Source organism: Rousettus aegyptiacus, unplaced genomic scaffold (genome assembly GCF_014176215.1).
Source record: "Rousettus aegyptiacus isolate mRouAeg1 unplaced genomic scaffold, mRouAeg1.p scaffold_m13_p_9, whole genome shotgun sequence".
In the NCBI taxonomy this organism is placed as follows: Eukaryota; Metazoa; Chordata; class Mammalia; order Chiroptera; family Pteropodidae; genus Rousettus; species Rousettus aegyptiacus.
In genome coordinates, this window is record NW_023416312.1 from 18,919,952 (window position 1) to 18,940,879 (window position 20,928).

Genomic DNA, 20,928 nt, shown 5'->3' on the forward strand with positions numbered 1-20,928 from the left:
CATAAGTGAATTCAAGTTAAATGTGAATTGTATTCAGATTATCTATAATTTGAGTTTCTCTACACCACTGCCTTTCAGTGAATAAAAGCAGTAATGAATAGAATGAGCATTTCAAAATTCACCCAAATGGGATATTATCATAGTGCAAAAAGTTTACATTTCCCCATCATGTACTTTATCTTCCACAGAAAACAAAATAAGAAAAAGTGCATCTCGGCATCAAATGTGACTATGACTAAAAGGCTAAAAATACTATAAACTCAATTTTGATTTAAACATGTCCAATTGAACATACATGATTAAAAACTTTCCCTAAACCCAATGAGATAGGAACAAACGTGATGAATATTCAAAAGGACATGAAGACAAAGAGGGCAGAAAAATAGAAAACATAATAAAGTATCAACAAAGACTTAGGAGTCAAAAAGTTACCAAGGTAGAACAGAAAATAAGAAATAATTCTCCATTTGATTAAGAGACAGCATGAGAAACTAAGAAGACAGTAAAAATAAAACTAATTTTCACCAAAGAATTCTCAGGAATTTGAAGAAACTTGTAACCTTTGAAATATAGGCATGAATGGATGAGGTTGAAAAGACGACTGTTTGAAGTGTGTGTTAAGATCAGCTTAGTCTCAGTCCCCTTTTCCAAATTCATCCACATCAATAAAAGACAGATTACTTATCTGAAAACGTTGACCCAGATAGCATCTCAAGGCAGGAAACTGAGCATACTTGAGGGGAAGGTAGAGGAACTGAACTGAAAATGGAAGAATGATATAAATAATATAGAATGGTGAAACCACCAGTCTCCTTTCCCACTTGATGCTCAGAACTCCAGTAGTCAGACTTATATCCATAATCCCTACCTTCAAGCAAGAAACCAGAAAGTTTCTCTCTGGGTCAAGAGATGTCCCAATGGAAAATATATCAACATACAGACAATTGGGAACCTCCTAGAGAAACAGCTAGGACTATACCCAATCACTCTACAGTAATTCAGACCTGTTGACAAGACCTACCCACATTATGGAAATTTTGTCTGTGTCTTAAGCCTAAATTAGCAGCCAAAGAAAACCAAGTAGTTGAGGAAAGTCTGAACTTGATAAAATGATAAAATCTAAAACAGTAAATAGACATGTAGGGAAAAAGAACTATAAAAATTGAAGAATGCTTTAAATTTATAAAATAAGCAGAGAGAAAAAATATGAAACTATTAAAAGTAATGTGAGAAAACTAAAATATTTCTTGGATATCACATATATGATAGAAAAATTAAGAAAAATAAAATCAATAGAAGTGTTCAGAGGAAAATTTGAGGATGCCACACAGGAAATAACATAAAAAGATAAAAGGAAAGTAGAAAGAAAAAAATTAGAGATTATGTGTAAGCATAAATATCTAATAACAATTTTTAAATGGAAGAGGAAAAGGCAGAGCAGAAATTTACTAAGAATATAAGAAAATTACGGTTAGTTTACCAAGAGCATACATTTGTAGACTGAAAAGGGCCCATAGGAGTGACATCAGAAGCATGACAGTGACTGTGGTCCCCTTGATTTCTCCCCTTGAGACTACAACAAGCTGAATAGCTATAATCCAACAGAAAATTCCCAGCCTAACACACAAACTCTTCCGAGAGACCTGTGCACCAAAGCACCTGAAGGTGGGCTAATCAGGTGAGCAAGGTAGGAAAAAAGGGAGAGGAGCGGAGACTGGTGCTAAGGATGCAGCAGCCTGGAGCTCCCTGGGAGACTCAGAAAGAAGAGGGCAATCATGTTGCAGTGTGCACTCTCTATAGCTCTGAGCATTCCTGAGTGATGAGTATATACTATGGCAGAATGCCGTGATCATGGCAGAGACAGAATACAGAGGTGTGACAGCTGTGTTCTATCATCCACCATTACAAGGCAGAAAGCAGTCATAGAGCCTGGCTGCCTCCCCTCAAATGAAATTGAGAAAAAAAGACAATAGAAAAAATAATGCAACAAAGAGCTGGTTTTTTTTGAAAATTCAATAAAATTGACAAATCCCTGGCTAAGCTAAGAAAAAAAGACAAAAATAAACAAAATCAATTAAAGAGAAGTCATGACAGATACCACAGAAATACAAAGGGTCATACAAGAATGTTATGAAATAACACTATGAAAGATTATATGACACCAAACGACCTCGAAGAAATGGATAAATTCTTAGAAATATACAACCTTCCTAGATTGACTGACAAAGAACTAGAAAATCTAAATAGACCAATCAACAGTAAGGAAATTGAAACAATCATCAAAAACCAGCCCAAAAGTAAAAATCCAGCTTCATCAGAGAATTCTACCAAACACTCAAAGAAGATTTAATACCTGTTCTTCTCAAAATTTTCGAAAAAATTGAAGACGTGGCATTACTTCCTAATCTTTATGAGGCCAACATTACCCTGATACTAAAATCTGGTAAGGATAATACAAAAAAAATAAAACTATAGACCAATATCTCTAATGAGTACAGATGCAATGATCCTAAACAAAATACTAATAAATCGAATACAATAATACATTAAAATGCTTACACATCATGATCCACTGAGCTTCAATCCAGGGGCACAAAGGTGGTTTAACATATACAGATCTATTAATGTGATATGCCACACAAACAAAATAAAGGATAAAAATCAAATGATCATACAAATAGATGCAGAAAAAAGAATGACAAGATACAGCATCCATTTATGATTAAGACTCTTAATAAAATGGGTATAGAAGGAAAGTATCTCAACATATTAAAGGCCATATATGACAAATCCTCAGCTAACATCATACTTAATGGTGAAAAACTAAAAACCTTTCCTCTAATATTAGGAACAAGACAAGACTGTCCACTATCACCACTATTATTTGATAGTGTCGGAAGTCCTAGCTAGAGCAGTCAGGCAAGAAAAAGAAATAAAAGGCATCCAAATAAAGAATGAAGAGTCTACAGCCATGATACCCTGAATAAGCCTGATCCCATCTGATTTCAGAAGTTAAGCAGGGTTGGGCCTGGTTAGTGTTTGGATGGGAGACCACCTAGGAAGAACAGGGGCTGTAGGTATAAAAAATAAGAGATTGTAAGCTGACAAGGTCCTTGCAATCTGTGAGGTCAACCAAGGGTTGCCTCACCAAGAAAAAGAAAGAATGAAGAAATTGTCACTTTTTGCAGATGACAAGATTGTCCATGTAGAAAACCTTAAAGACTCCACCAAAAAAAAAAAATTATTAAAAACAATAAATGAAGTTTCAGGATACATAATCAATGTAAAAAAAAAAACCATTACATTTCTATACACTAACAACAAAATTTTAGAAAATGAAAAAAAAATCCTTTTATAATTGCAACAAAAAGAATAAATCACCTAGAAATAAATTTTGCAAAACAAGTGAAGGACATATGCACCAAAAACTACAAGGCATTATCAAAAGAAATTGAAGAAGACACAAAGAAATGGAAAGATAATCAGTGTTCATGGATTGGAAGAATAGTTAAATGGCTATATTATCCAAAGCGATAAATAGATTCAATGCAGTCCCCATTAAAATCCTAATGGCATTTTCTAAAGAAATAGAACAAATTATCATCAGATTTGTATGGAAACACACAAGACCCTGAATAACCAAAGTAATCCTGAGAGAAAAGGCCGGAGGTATCACTCTGTCCCACTTCGAATTATAAGAAAATGTGACAATCATCAAACCAGCATGGTATTGGCAGAAAAACAGACAGTCCAGTCGAACAGAACTGAGAGTCCAGAAAAAAAAAAAAAAAACATTTATGTGGGCAAATAATTTTTGACAAAGAAGCCAAAAACATACAATAGAAAAAGAAAAGCCTCTTCAATAAGTGGTGCTGGAAAAACTGGAAAACCACATTCAAAATAATGAAACTAGACTGCTTTCACCATACACCACAATTAACTCAAAATGGATCAAACACCTAAATATAAGACGTGAAACAAAAAAATTGCAGAGACGAGACCATACGGACTAAAGTCATGGACTTTGGTTTTAGAGGAAGTAAAAGCGAAAATAAATGACTGGGATTATATCAAACTAAAAAGCTTCTGCACAGCAAAAGAAACAAATTTTGTCTTGTCAGACAAAGAGGCAACCAACTGGGTGGGAGAATATATTTGTAAATAATGGCTCCAATAATGGAGTTAATATCCAAAATATATAAAGACCTCATAAAACTCAACAGCAAGAAAACAATCCAATTAAAAAATGGGCAGAGGACCTGAACAGATACTTCTACCAAGACGACATACAAGTGGCCAACAGACATATGAAAAGATGCTCAACTTCACTAGCTATTAGGGAAATGCAAATCAAAACCACAATAAGATATCATCTTACACCTGTAAGAATCACTATCATCAACAGGACAAGTAATAACAAGTATTGGAGAAGATGTGGGGGGAAAAAAACCCTCATCCACTGCTGGTGAGAATGTAAACTAGTACAGCCACAATGGAAAACAGTATGGAGGTTCCTCAAAAAACTTAGAATTACCATATGGCCCATCAATCCTTCTTTCAGGTATCTACACCAAAGTGTAAAAACATTTTTACATAAAAATATATTTACCCTGATGTTCATTGCAGCATTACTCATGGTGGCTAAGACATGGAAACTGAAGTACCCTTCAATAGATGATTGAATAAAGATGTGGTGCACATATACAATAAAATATTATTCAGCCATAAGAAAAGATGAAATACTGCCATTTGCTACAACATAGATGGATTTTTTTTTAGGCAAGGCAACTCTTGCTTGGCCTTACAGATTGCAAGGACCTTTTCAGTTTACAATCTCTTTTTTATTTTTAATTTTTTATGCCTGTAGCATCTGGTCTTCCTAGGTGGTCTCCCATCCAAGTAATAACCAGGCTTGACTCTGCTTAGCTTTCAAGGTCAAATGGGATCAGGCTTGTTCAGAGTGGCATGGCCATAGACAACATGGTTAGATCTTGAGATTATCATGCTAAGTAAAATAAGTCAGAAAGAAAATGGTGAGAACCATATGATTTCATTCATATGTGGCATGTAAAACAGAAAGCAGCAAATAAACAAGACAAACAAAAACTCACAAACACAGATGACAGTTTAGTGGTTACCAGAGAGAAAAGTGGGGAAGGAGGGAGGTAGATGAGGATAAAGGATGTCAAATATATGGTGACAGAAGGAAATTTGACTTTGGGTGGCGAACACACAATGCAATACAGAGATGATGTATTATTGAATTGCATATTTGAAACCTACATAATTTTATTAACCAATGTTGCCTCAATAAATTTAAACAATAAAAAGGGCCCAGAAGTTCCAGCACAATGAATAGAAAGTAATCCACTTTAAGACCCAAAACCACAATATTCCAGGACACTAGGAATAAAAGTTACAACCATAAAGTGATGATCATAAATCCAATCCCTTTCTTCTCCTTTTAAGTTATAGCCACTATATTCTATGCTTTCTTATTTAAAAAAAGAATAAGCATCAACTTTTTTAAAGTGGTCTTCCTAAAATATTGCCTGTAGATTAAAATGAATATAACATTTCCAACTTTGATTCCATAAAACTGCTACAATGTAGTTCAAAATTTTGTAGTTAATGCTCCCTAAAACAAAATAACTCTTAATTGCCTATGACCAAGGCAATATTTTTACCTGTCTTTTCCTCCACTTCTTACTCTGTGACAAAGCTGGCAGAAAATACATTTAAACTATATAAACAATTTTTGAGTGGGAAAATCTGGCCTATTTTAACTGTTTTGCATTTTTACTTAACTATATTTTGAAGTCTAGATATGTAGACATTTTCTTCTAATAATTGAGTATGAAATTCTCATTTCTCATTTACTATGAGTCCATATATTTAATTTTGCTTTTATCAGTTTAAGAAAATCGTATTTGCCTTTCTTCTCAAGATATTCAAAATTATTTGTTATTTTATCCAATGTATGCCTGGCATAGATAACTAGTGATATCAATTCATCATGTGAGAAGCAATGAATCACAATTTGCTTATGGGGCTTACTCTGAAGACCAAAATTGACTTAGATTTAGTCAAGGTGTCATGAAAACAACTGTCATCATTAAATTGCACTTACACCACTATTTTCTGACCAGGCAGCTCAGGAAATTTCCTCGTGAGTGGGACAGTTTCCTCGGCAACAGAAAGCTACCCTTAAATTTTCTTTTTAATATAAAGTAACAAGCACAAAAAATATGAAAAAGTATTTATACTAATATTTAGCTGTTCAGAAACATAAGTGACAAGCTTTCAGATAAGTGAAAGATCTTTCTCAAAATAAAGTTTAACTACAACTGTACAACTACAGGAAAACTATTTTTCAAACTCCATACCTAGATGCATGATCTAACAGTATGAATAAATGTTTAAAATTAAATTTGTCCCAGAACATTTAGAAAGTATAATTATCCTATCTGTAGCTATAAAGCAGGCTCACAGATAGTTCCCCAAATAACAAGTCATTTTCAATACTGAAAATTTCAGCAAGCCTTGAAAGTGTTAAGGGACATGAAAAAAAAAAAAGATGCACAGGACTCCTAGGTTCACGTAGCTTCCTTATCATAAGCTCCAGATGTTTTCATTCTTAGTCCTGGGACTTGTTCATCTTTTTGCGCTATCACATTAGGACGAAGACGGGAACAAGTTTGTAGAGAAAAGAAGTGCCAGTGTAATGGCTCTGCAGTCAGATAATGCAGAGATAGCAATTCATGTTCACGGTAAAAAAGGACATGTGTTTTCTAAAATAGAAATTCTAAATCACTGGGCTTCTGTGTGTGTGAATTTAACCTTTAGAATTAGACTTTTTGAACTCCTAGAAATAAACTAATGCTTTGTGTAAACTACAGAAAACAGATGGGAGTGTGTTCCAGGAAGCATATTTAAATATAAAGATCATTTCTGTACCTGCAAAGGCTACCCTGCTGCCTCAAAGGATAAATCTGAGTTTTACAAATCAAATGAAGCGACCCCACAAGGCAGCTCAAATTCAGAGGAGGCAAGCACTTCTGTGATTCCAAAACTTCACATTATCACCGACATGAGAAGCACACCTTTGCTCTCACAGAATAGGTCATTTTTATTTTAGAAGTGTTAAACTGGATCTTCATGGTGCTACAAAAAAATTTAAATTGCCTCATCATCAGATTAATTACAGGTATTTTTGTTTGTTTTTTGCTGTTTTCAGTCCTCATGGTTAGCAGTAGAAAATAGATTGCTACTTCAAAAAGCACCTTAAGTTCAATAAGTTTTATTTGTTTTTGTATTTAAAAGCCATTTTTTTAGATAGGTGAAAAATTAATGCTTTGTTGTATTATAATCAGAATTTTTAAACACTTCTATTGTGATAAAATATAACATAAAACATACTATCTCCATCACTTGTAAGTGCATGTTTCAGTGGTATTAAGTGAATTCCTATTATTATGCAACCACTACTATCCATCTTCAGAGCTCTTTTCATCTTGCAAAACTGAACTTCTATACCTATTAAATGACTCCCAAGTCCTTCCTCCAGCCCCTGAAACTCCTATTTTGTGCCTCTATGATTTTGACTACTCTAGGTTCATCATATAAGTGGAATGATACAGTAATTAACTTTTTGTGACTGTTTTATTTCACGTAGCATAATGCCCTCAGGCTTCATCCATGTGATATGTGTCAGAATTTTCTTCCTTTTTAAGGTTAACTAATAGTCCATTGAATGCATTTACCATATTTTGCTTATCCATTCATCCATCAATGGCCTATTGGGTTGCTGTCAAGTTTTAGCTATTATAAATAATGCTAAGAACATGAATAGTCATAATATTTAAATGTATGTTTAATGCATTTCTTAAAGAGGGGTAGGTTCGTGTTTATGCAAAGTTAGCAGCCATCTATATGAGGTACCTTAAAAATCAACCAATTTTTGTTAAGAGCCAGACATGGCCATCATAATAACCATAATTACATCGAGAACCTTGACTAAAGATGTGCTAACCGCAGAAGGAATGAAATTCCAAATAAACAGGGGTTAAAAATCAAAGGCTTTTATTTCTCGTGGAAGGACAAAATTCAAATGAAGGAAATTATGCCTAAATTAATTACATTTTGTGGATCTCAAAACACACACACAGCACTAAACCTTATGTTATCAAGAAAGGCGTAAGAAAGGAAAAGGACATAGAATATCTTAGGTAGAAGACAATATCGTCCATGCAATAAACCTTAAATTTTACCCTGTAATTACGTTGCCTTTCTCTGGACTACATGGACTACATTGTGAAATAGAACAGAACAAGGAGGTGACATCATTTTGCAGCCACAAATGTGCTGCTTTGATTTTCTTTATAAATTGTTAAACTATTTCCATTACAAAAATTTCAGAATCTTATGAGGAAATCTAAGATGGTAGACATGCAACGCTTATTTTCCAACTATTCTTAAGGTTAAACTTAGACCTCAAGTTAGAAATTTCTCCATTTTATTGCTATAGAATTACATAATCCAAATACTGGTCTTTTGCCAGGTTTATTTAATCATTTTAGATAACTGTAGAAATTATTTTACTCCTAAAATTTAGAACTCTGTCTGTTCTCCCCAGCAATCAATCTAAACCTCTAGTACTCATTTCAACCTCCCATGTTATTTTATGTTATTTGTGAGAATGACCCATTGTTAGCAGCAGACAGATCCACAAACACATACTTATAGCATGGCAATAGCTGAAAGCAGGACAGACTGATTAGATCTTAACCATACTTTTATGCACATTCCGAACCTGGTTCCCAGAAGCACAGAAGAGTCTGTGCTTCCTGCTCTTGCTTGATTTCCACTTGGTTACACATCTTTCAAATGTGTAGCATTTTTATATTTTTAAGCATTAATTATCTTAAGTGGATTAAAATACTTTTTTTTCCCTGTGTTCTAAATCTCCTGACTGAATTTTCTCCAGATTTAAGACTCATAAAAACAAATTTCTGGAGACATGTCGGAGAAAAAAAATTCCACATAGAAACACATGGAGACTTGTGTTTCCTTTGTGACTTCTTGGAGGACATTTGGGTACTTTATCGCATTAGAGTTTAAGCCTAGTCCTAAAGGGGTACTTCCACTCATGGAGTTCAGGTCTCAACATGACTTTATCTCCATTAGAAAGCACTTATCTTAGAAGAGTTTACATTTGAAGCATAAAATTATTTTTAAATGTACAAATAGGAGAGAAATTAATCCATATTTTTTGTTGCAAATTTAAACTACACATAAACCAGAAGAGAAAGTAGTATTGTAGTACTTACAACCTATCTATAAATTATCCACAATTTCAGACACTCTTCCATATACATACTTGATGGTGTACTCTACACACACACACAGATGTTACTCATGATTCATCACCAATTTTATCTATAAATTTAGAAATATAGCAATTGCTTTTGTGGCTATATTGAATTTTATTGCATAGACAACAAAAATAAAACTGATACAGATTTATAATTCCTAATTTATCATTATAAAAACCCTTCAGAAAGCCTTCCTTTATATACAACCTTTTGTACCTTGCACTTTTCAATTTTTGTTGACCATGTAATAAAATATTTAATGAGCGAAAATCAGTAATTCTTTGTATTTTCTTGATTTTTATTCATGCTCCACTTATGATTCTTGTTTCTCATAGCAAATTCATCTTTTTTTGTGTCGGGATTATTTTAACTTTGACAATTTATGTCTAAATAATGAAAAAAATATATTGTTTGGTAAAGAGTTGGATTCTTTTACCTTTTAATGTCAATTTACTTAATATAATTTAAGAAATTTGTTCATGACTGACATATTATATTTGGTAATTAGAACTAACATTTAAAGATGAGGCCATTTCTTACAGTGATATTTCTACTTCTCAGTACACCCTTTATCCTATCTCCTTAATATTCATTATTGTAAAACTATATGGCATGCAAGAATAGCTTCACTTTTAGACAAAAGGCAGAGAGCTGTATTTGTATGAAGCAACACAAACCATAAATTACCATATTTATTTAGGCAAGCGGGGCCAATGAAAGTTATTTATAACTATAGATTAATTAGTAATAACATTTTTAAGAAGTCTGAACATATGCTTAATATTGTAGGTCTGGGGTGTTATGAAACTTTTATTGCCTATAAGAAATGCTAGTAGTTTTCCAGGATATAAACTTTTGCTTCCTAGAGAGTAGAGCACATTATCAACATGTTTTTAATAGGACTTCATTTTCTGATGATGGCAATAATACAGATGTGTGCTTTCACTTTTTCTGCCCTAGGCCAGACACCTTTGGTTATTACAGATGTTACATCCTAGAAAATTTTTCAACTGACTTTAAAAGTAGATTACACCTAATTAAAATGCAGATCATCTACTATTTAAAAAAATTAAAGATAGTGGTACATAATGAAACAATAAATGCTTTGAGAGGTGGGATAGAAAAGAATTAAAAAGGAGGTAGTTTACTAAGCCCCTATGGAGAGGGATGTAGATTCTATATCCAGGGCCTCTTGGTGATAAGAAACTCCTAATCTAGAAAATATTCAGTAAGAAAATGCATTTAGGAGCAAAGGTCAATCTTAGGCCAATGAGGAAACAGAAATGGTAATAACCATATACATTAAAATATACCATCTAAGTTTACCATTTCATCTGAGTTATAATAGTGATGCATCTGATAGCAAAACACACAACAGACTAGTAAGGCACAAAACGGAAGATTAAACTTGTAATAAAGTCTATTTTCTATGTCTTGTCTCAGGCATTAATTTATGAAGAATATACAACTGACATTTTTTTTTATTACTACAGGTTGGATTCACTAGGAACCCAACTCTGAAAGGAAGTTTAGGGTATTTACTAAAGAGTGCTCTTGGGTTGAACTCCTGTAGGGAGAAGAAAAAAAAACAGGAATGGAAAGAGATAAATCCAAAACGCTATCAGCCTAACAGCAGCTAATGGCAACCCTACAGAAGTTCTGGAGCTAGAATGGCCCTACAGAGTAGTTCCAAATTTGTTTGAGATGAAAGGACCTTTACATTCCCTCACAGATCAGTCTCTGAATGAGGTCAACCCAAGAGAGTGGCATGACCCAAGGCACTTCTCTTCAGCTGAGGCAATCCGTGAAAGAGCTGAAGCTGAAGGCTATCTATCAACAGCACTTCCATCGGTTTAATGTAAAATGTCCTTCTATGAAGGGGGACTTGAGTAACACATCACAGCATCTACCACAATGAGTTTATTTTGCACAAAACAGAGGATACTAAGTTCTTTCATAGTTAACATTTTTTTCTCAGAATGAGAACATTAAAAAATAATACTAGGGAAAATACATTACATTTTTTTTTACTCCACTCTATAGCATGACTAAAAATTGAGTTATTAATGATATTTCTTAAAATCATACTGCATGAAAGGACTTTGAAAATTTTATAAAAAGTTTATAATTTGTTTTCTTTATGCACTCTTCATAGTAAAAGCCTTTTGAGTACACTCTTCAAATATATATTCTCTATAAAAGATATATATGAAAAAAATTATATGTAGACAAGTATATTTACATGTTACAAGCCTTATTAAGCAGTAAAATATAAAAAAATTAAAATGACAATTAAAATAAAGAAAAATAAAATTTCCAATAGATTATTTTTATAGCACAAATCTCACTTTCAGAAATACAATCTGGACTGCTTTGCTTCCAAAAAGGCAAGCCCTTTAAACTACCTCAAGAACTCAGTAATTTATCTTTTCCTGCATGCTTTTAAAAAACAAACTTCAGAACTTGCTCCACATCTTATAGGGTTCACTGTTACATCATGCTGTGCTTTTACCATGCTGGCGTTACCCATTCCCTTTTCATGAAACCTAACATGACTATTTTTCTCTTCCCATCCCCTTTGACCATATCCATTGTACCTGGGCTCCCAAAGTTTTTTTTTTTTCTTTTTCAATTTTAGGCACACGATAAACTTATTTAGAGTTGAGAATGGAATGGTGCTGATGTTGGCTAAAATCAAGCACTTAAACAATATCAAATTAGAACACAGACCTGCCAGATGCCCAATTCCTAGTTTGGAGTTACTTTGGCATGTTGGAAACGTGTTTGTCTCAGTTTGGTAGAGGCACACTATAAATGTTCAGTAAGTGCTTTATATATTGATTTTGAAGCAGTGTGTACTGAAATCTCAGCAGTGTGTACTGAAATCTCAGCTTTAATGCCATGTCATTCTACTCCTCTCCTTATGACCTCTGAACTCATATTAAATCAGATTCCTCCAAGAATTAAAGAACATTCCAGCAGTATTGTAGTGTGGGTATAAGAGGGTAAAAAGCATGTGAAAAGAATAACATGGGGAAAAGCGAGCATGAGAAAACAGGAATATGGATAACATTTTAAAACAATAGGTATGTTTTTCAAAGGATATAGAGAAAGCCTCATTTCTTTCTGGGGAGTTGGTAGGAATAAGGAGGGAAGCTTAGAAGTTCCCTAGTTAATTGATATTACTGGGGTTTAATCAGCCTGCTTAGCTTATCAACTCTCAAAGATAGATGTAAACATGCAGTAGGATGAGCATGTGATATAAGTAAGCTCACAACTTATTGTGCACTTTCCAGGTTTAAGTGAAAATAAAATAAAAATTTTATTCATCTTAAAAAATATAGCCTTGATAGAGAAAAAAAGTCTACAATTATAATAAGCTGCTAAAAATAAAAATTCATCGATAGTGTTATTCAAAGGAATATTAGAGAATTTTTATCATGTGTTTAGTTACACATTCCATAAACACTGGGAAATTATAATTATCAGTAATTATGATTTTCTTAGACTAATCTGGTTCAATTAAAAATGAAAGTGTGTTTTTTTTCCCCAGAACTCCCATGGACATCTTGAATGCACTTTCATTGGTTTTAATGTAAGCGTTTTCTAATATTAGAAAGGATGGAAAAATTGGGGAAATGGCTAGAGAGTGAACTGGAGACATTGATTTATTTTGACTGAAAAATTACCATCAACAAATTTCAGTTTCATTTAACTTTTTGTTCTTGGTAATAGGAAGAAACCACAAATTAAAAGCATGATTTATTCTGTATACTAGCTTACCCTGCCTTATCTTTCTATATCTAAAGTCCATCCAAGATACAAAATTTTAATTGCTTTTTAAACTGATTTGTTCAACTGCCTATCATTTTTAAAATATACTGTCATCGTTTTGAATGAATTAGTTTTATATACCGAATTTTAACCCAAATCTTTAATACCTGTAATATAGTCATAACTCTCAACCAAATTGTAATTGACTTAAAATGTTAAATAGCTATACTATGAAACATGTCTTTCTATGAAATGAAAAAGCATTTCTCACATTTGACTATTTATAATAATGTATTTTCTCATGGGGTTCATTTTAGAAATGTTCTCCATAAGAGATTTCCATTTGTGATTAAAAAATCATCCCACTCCCAAACCTACAGTTACATAACCTTAGTAATTCACCATGCATAAATTTGTGAGAAAATGCATTTAGATTTTATGGTGATTAATATGTTAATAATTTAATATATTTTGTTATATATGACTTAGGCCAAGGTAAATATTATCAATCCTGCTTAATTTTAAAATAAATATTTAATGTCATAATGTGTACACAGGAAAATGAGTTAATAAAACTATTATATCGGGAGCAAGTTATCAATTAGAGTTATATAATTCACCTTAATTTTCACACTTGCAGGTCAATTCTAAAGTGTACATGGCTATCGTATTAAAATGTATATAATAATCAAAATATCTTCCATTCTAAATTACTTGACAAACTCTATAGTGCCACGTTGCCATGGATCACTCTTATCTATCAATCTGCTATATGTACTACTCTATCTGTACCCTCAATTAATGTTTGTTAAACACCTTTGTTCATTATACTGCAGAGTTTAGACTTTCTCCCCTTAATTTTATGTCTTTCTGATTCCACATCCCAAAGGATGGTATATATTCCTTCTTCTCATCCACTAAATTTCATTTTGTACACTCTAAGATCTATTTAAGTATTTCCTTCTATATGTATCTTTGACCAGGAATCAATCCAGTCCCTGTATTTTAGAAAACAAACTTTTAACAAGATTTAAATCATTCATATAATTATATAACCAAGTCAGGGCAGAAACCGCATTTATGAGACATTTCACGAAAAACATCTTTTCACGTATAGATAGATGTGAGATCTCACCTCCAGTTCTCAACATATTGCACAGCAGTTTCAAAGACTCTGGGGGGTGTGGTATCCCTTTTTGGATCCTACCTTGGTGATTCTAATATGCTACCCGCATCTGATTTAAGTATTATCAAAGAAAATCTCATGATATGGTGATATATTTAATATGTATCACATTGATGTACAAAATCATATTACAAATAGTATGCACATTATATTTATACTCATGTCTGTATTACCACTTATATATATCAAGTCACTTATCCTGTTTATATAGAATTAATGTATATGTATAAATATGTACAAATATGCACACACATCACAATGTTAAAATGAAGATTCTCTACCTGTGATTGTTTTAGTTATATTCTGTCAATTTTAATGGAACATTATGAAGCATTACAAAAACTATGTTATTAAAAAAAATCAGAGTGACTCTTATAACTGGGATGATTGTCATTAGGGACTAATGCCTTATAGCCTGTTAGAGAAAACTCTGAGCAGTATGGAAGGAAAAGGTAGTTCAAACCGGATAGATAAGTCAGCTGGAATAAACCATTTGGATCTATAGGTTGATATATCCTAACTCACACAAACCTATACTTTTACTTTCCAGTTCCCAAATTGAGTTCCATGAGACAGTAAACCACAAAGATTTTTTTTAAAGATCTGATAAAATAAGTTCAGAAAACTTTTAGTCTTCTCATGAAATTTATATCATGCACTTAAGCATAAAATTTCACAGAAATTAAGCATAAAGAAATTTAACTCTGTTTAATCCATGTGTCCCAAACTTATTTGACCAAATAGTATCACATGAAATAAATGTTCCATGAGCTGGGAAACACTGTTCAAATTCAACAGTAGAGGAGTAGAGGATAATTTGATGAAAATAAAATTAAGGGAAAAATTCTGTCATATTGTGGTAGATATTAGATATTAGTTAAAATAGTTATGGCTGTGATATTTCTTTTGAAGAATTTAGGATTTGTTAAAAATGGATTCTATAGTTATCTACCTTCAATGGCTAAGAGTGTATTTGGGGGAGCTGGGGATGAAGGGAGGCTCTGTGAAACTCTTGGCAAAGCAGAATAATGATGGAAAACACTTGGTATGGGCAAACAGCTTAACCAAGAACTTGAGCCGTCTGAATAGCATCTCTTCATCTGTGAAATCAAATGTATACACATAATATAAAATTAGTTTTATCTGATTTAATTAGTAATTTTTTTAAAAAGTCATAAAAATGATACATAGAATTTATGATACAATTACATTTAACAAGTATTTCATGTCTGTAGTTGTTTTTGGTCATTTCAACTGCCTTAGTCTTCTCTTTTCAATTTACAGATAGAAGTTAAACCAAAAAGGATTAAGGGACCACTCATATTAATGTCGTGGGGACATATACTAGTAGAAGCAACTCTATCTCTAAAAGCTCTGAAGAGTCTTATATCGTACTTTGTTATCTGTAACAAAGAACTATCTGCTCCTTCGTGTTTTTTTTTTACTAACTATCACTAATTCCTTCCTAATTTTTTAACAAAGCAGTGTTTCAGCAGCACCTATGAACTTGTGAAAATGCAAATTCTCAGGTTTCACTACACATCTGCAACTACTGAATCAAACTGAGGGCAAGGCACATCAATCTGCATTTTAACAAATCCTCCAAAGAATTCTGACCCACACTCATGTTTGAGAACCACTGAAGTGGTTTGATATCTGTCCTGGATGTTTCTAATAATCATAGAAGATAGCCCTTGTATCAACTTACAAATCTAAATTTAAATGAGCCAATTTTTTTTTAACATAACAGTTTTGTTGTAAAATAAAGTACAAGCAGTCCAAAATTCGTACAGGATTTATTAAAAAATTGAATTGAATGTTGGCATAATGAAACTTGGAACATAGTTCCCCATGGGCCTAATGCTACAAAATCATGGGAAAGGAATAAAGCCATTCCAAAGGAGTCTATTCACATCATAATTGTACTAAAGTTACATTAATAGCATTAACTTTCATTCTGTGAGGACAATGAGATTTAAGAAGGAAATGCGAAGGTTAAGAGGAAGGAGATTGGAGAATACAAGGGGAAATAGTTCTTCCACTGTCTTTTTGGGGTAGTGATTACAGGTACAATGCAAAAAAAAATGACTGTATTGTAAACTACCAACACATCAGAATCCTAACATTTATTAAGTTCCCTTTACCATACAGCTTTATTCTCTCCCCAAATCTCCTATATAAGATAGGGTCTGTATATTCTGCATCTAAGCTCTGAAATTGGTTTAAAAAAATTCCTTCTGGGTTCAAACAGGAAACATGAATTAAGAAATACAAGTAGTGTTATATATTACCCCAATATTATGGGGAGTATTGGGGCTCTAGATATTAGAGGCACATTGCTCTAAGAAATACCCCTTTTTGAGGGACGTCACACAGAACACACTTGGATTTATTTTCTCCCCCCTTATTTGTCAGTGTGTGACCTCTACATCTAAGAACACCTCTCTTCCATCTGGCCCCACCCAAAATTTCAATTTGGACAACATAGCTTATCTCAGATAAATGTTAAAAGAATGCAACTGAAGTTAATTATTTTACATTTAGGTATTACTGGCTAACTAGGTTATTGACTGGTAAATTCGGGCAGCTATTCCTAATTTTCGGGTTAGTCCCTACTGTTCTAACTCATGGGTCCCTTATCTCTGATTTTTATCACAATAGATACAATAGATATTGGGTGGTATTTTTACAGCAGCTAGAGGAGGGTTATATACAACCTTTCTAAGTATAAACTATTTAAAGTTTGTGAGTTGAGAACTGACAATGACCTTTCCCATACTATAATCATAGGAAAAACAGGAATCTTTAACTGTCACCACAGAGCAAACAACCTAGAAAGGTTCCTGTAAGGATTAAAAACCAAAAGCCAAGTTGGAAAAAAAAAAAGCAGAGTTTCTCAAAACTGGATGCGCATTATAATTCCTGGCGGAGACTCAGTACGCAGGTCCACACCTCTCAGTCAAAATAAATCAGAGGCTCTGTGGGAGGAGCCCAGGCATTCATATTTTTTAAAAAAGTTTTCAGGTAGTTACATTGCTCAGGATAGAGAATTATTGCCAGAAGCACCATAATTACTGCTGCTTCCAAAATCTGGTCATGTACAAACAAGAATTCCTGCTTGTAAGTGTTCTGAAGAGCCTGACCGATATTCTTTAAGCAACAATACCTAACTATGACATCTGGTGACTTCCCCACCAGATCAAACTTACTACCTGTCTTTTTGTTCCTTAAAAAAAAATCAGTTCCCCTTTAATCTTTAGTAAACTCATCTCATGGATTTAATACTATTTGTTTCAAGTCAGAACTTCTTTAAATACATTCATGTAAAATTATATTTGAAATATATTCAAGCCACAAAACAATGTATTTTTTCCATTTTCTCATTTTTATGATGGTTGACAAGTGAAAGACAATTCCTCAGGATAAACATGATAATAAAACTCTCCAACCTTCAATAATACAAATTCAGAATTGATAGCTCATCCTCAATACTTCAAATGATGTTATAAGGGGCAGTGGGAGCAGAGTAGTATGGAGGAGAAATAGGGCAGATGGGGACATTTTACTTAAAATTGTTTCACAAGTGGACCAGTTTTCAATTACTATAATGATAGAACAGGTCCTGAAGGTGTTCACAAGTGGTCATTCCAGCCAGCTTTCCTAGATTAAAATATAGCCCTATATCATCACCATGTACATGCTATATTTGTCTAGGGGAAGCCTGCAGTTGTGGTAATCTGTCAGAGTGATATTATGCTCATTCTCAAAATAACATGTCAGTTTCATGGCATTAGACAGTCAGGTTTCACTGGAGAAAAAAGTTGAAAGGATGACTTAATGTCCCTAAACTTAGGGATACAGTCACAGCTACTAAATCTTTAAGTCCGTGCACTATGATTGGCATCGCCTGTTTTAAGAAAATGAGACATGAGAGTTCATGACCTAAGCCTAACTTCAATTTATAACTGCATAACCAGGAGCACCTGAAGGTTTAAATAATACTATAAACCCAGGGGTCCCCAAACCCAGGGCCATGGACCAGTACCAGTCCAGGTCCTGTTAGGAACCAGGCCACATAGCAGGTGAGTGGTGGGCCAGTCAGCAAAGCTTCATCTGTATTTACAGCTCCCCAGCACTAGCATCACCACCTCAGCTCCACCTCGGATCATCAGGCATTAGAGTCTCATAGGAGCATTGGTCCCTGATGCCAAAAAGGTCGGGGACTGCTGCAAAAGCCTCAGCAGTTAAGTAAAAATAATAAATAAATAAATAAATAAATAAATAAATAAATAAACAAACAAACAAACAAACAAACCAGTCTATGACTGGATATCCTAATACCATTTCCATTCCCTTACCCTTCTTCTCCACTACCAAAATTCATTCGAAGCTATAAAAAATATTCAATCTTATTATTTGCATCTAAAGATGACCTTGTAACACAGTGTCTGCCATGAGCCATTAGCAACAGTCTACTGGAGGGAGTCTAGAAGAGATACAACTGGTGACTTTCTTTTCCTTCCTTCTGGCCTTCAGTAGTGCCTGAACTGTTATCCACTTGTAATTAGAAATAAAAGACCAGGAGAATGACAGGGACAGTAGCCCTGATATCGCTGAGCTGTCAAACTAATGCCGAAAGCAGTCCACTTCCAGATAGCTTGTTTTGTAAAATGTGGTAAGGCCACAGTTAGCTGGTTATTCTGTTACTTCAAGTGGAATGAATACCTAACTGATATACCACCTCGACATAATAGATTTTTTAAGAGTTTTTATTTCTCTCATTATTTCCAGCATTGTACTGGTAAATATTTAATAATTTTTGAAAAAGAAAATGCCCTGATTAGCAGCATTAGCTGATTTCTGTGGTATAAAATAATGCCACCAGCATCATTTTAAGAGACCACCATGATGTCACTGAACATGGAGACAGAAATTCACAGTTGGCTCTCATAAGCCAGTGCAAGCCAGCTCTACTACATCACTGCGTATTTCTCTAATAACTACATTTTCCTAAAACTATTTGAGTTCATTAATGTTACTTTCAATTTTGTTATAATAGAGAGCATTTCTACAGAGAAGAACTTAAAGCTCAGAATTATTGTTAAGATAAACTGGCTAAATTTATTAAATTGAAAGCAGCTATTAACTTTATACAAAACTTTAAGTAGAAACTTAGAAAGTTGTTCTCAGTCTCAAGTCAAATGCACTCATTAATATGAAAATTTCCAATTTTCCTCCTTGGAAGAAAGAGTAGAATCTAATTTACTATCATATTCGAGAAAATTTAATAAATGGATTTGAAAACAACATTGGTGTAATGTTAAATAACTTTCATTAAAACACATTTTAGCCCCCATAAATGTTCACAGCTCTATCTGTAATCCAGAATGAGGATGGAAATTTCTCTAGTCTTCTAGTCTTTGGATCTATTTTTGCACTAAGGCTGCTGTCATAACCAATTGCCTAAAACAGAATAAAACTTACAATTTAGTGCAACATACTTTAGTAGCTGTTATCTATGAAAAGTATTCCCTACAATTGCCTTAGCAAGGTGTGGAGAAGAATCCTTATATTGAAGCAAAGCAAAATCTCAACACTCTAACTTAGACACCCAAACTGGTATTGTACAAATATGCACAATGAATTACCCTACTCCTTTAGGATGATATGAGTGTATAATTTTCTGGTGATACGTAAGTACAGGCTTCATTGCCAGAGTGATTCTTCAGATATCAAATGGCCTTTTAAGAAAATACTTCTAATTCAAATAGTTGACACTTCTGAGAGAATGTTCAAAATGACTTCTGATTTCTCACTTTTTCCCCTTGTAAAATCTCCAATATCTTTGTCTAACTTGATTCTTGGTTTATTCTGAGGCTATGTAATTGATAGTGCCATAGTACTGTAAGGGTATAATTTAAGACATGTAGGTCGAACTGAAAAAATAAGTTCAATTGCATTGCATTCTCGTTTTTAACAAGGATAGTTAAAATGCTAAAGAAATGTGTTTTAAAATAGTCATTTAGCCTAACTCTTATTTGTTATTCTTCACAATAGGCTCTTTATAAGTACTGTGGCTAGGCAAAATATATCAAAATTTTAATGCAACAACCTTCCATATTTGGAACTTGGAATAAAATATAGAGTCTATCAATGCAAAATTGGTCACCAGAAGATCTTGTTAAAGCACTCTCCAAGATAAGACGAAGAATCTTTTTTTTTTATTCCTTCCTTTAAAGCAAAACTGTTTAATTTTCTTTGGGGGGAAAAATACATGAATTTATTTCAGTGTTAAAGAGGTTAAAAAATCTTTCACAACACAAATCCATAGGTACAATTTACTCATTATATTCATGTATTATTCTGTGCTGGTAAAACATCTAAGGATGTGTCAGGAAATGAGAAAAGAATACAAACCACAAAAAAAATGTCAAAAGAAATCAGGGCTAGTTAAATTTACATCTGTTTTAAAAAGATTAACAGCATAGGGCTATTTATGTTATATGGAGCTATTTCTAATTACAGGAAAGCATACCCAATCAATAGGAGATCAAGTGTCCATGTTTGCGGTATCCAAACAAGACAGTTGTAAAT

The 20,928-nt window shown here is 33.4% G+C and overlaps 1 protein-coding gene and 1 pseudogene across 4 annotated transcripts in view; one reads left to right on the forward strand and one right to left on the reverse strand.

Moving 5' to 3' along the window:
- Positions 1-20,928, reverse strand: part of DMD (dystrophin) — a 2,254,165-nt gene that overhangs the window by 2,230,237 nt on the left and 3,000 nt on the right. The gene's annotated exons all lie outside the window — the stretch shown is intronic.
- On the forward strand, positions 2,962-3,080 carry LOC118608444 (annotated as a pseudogene).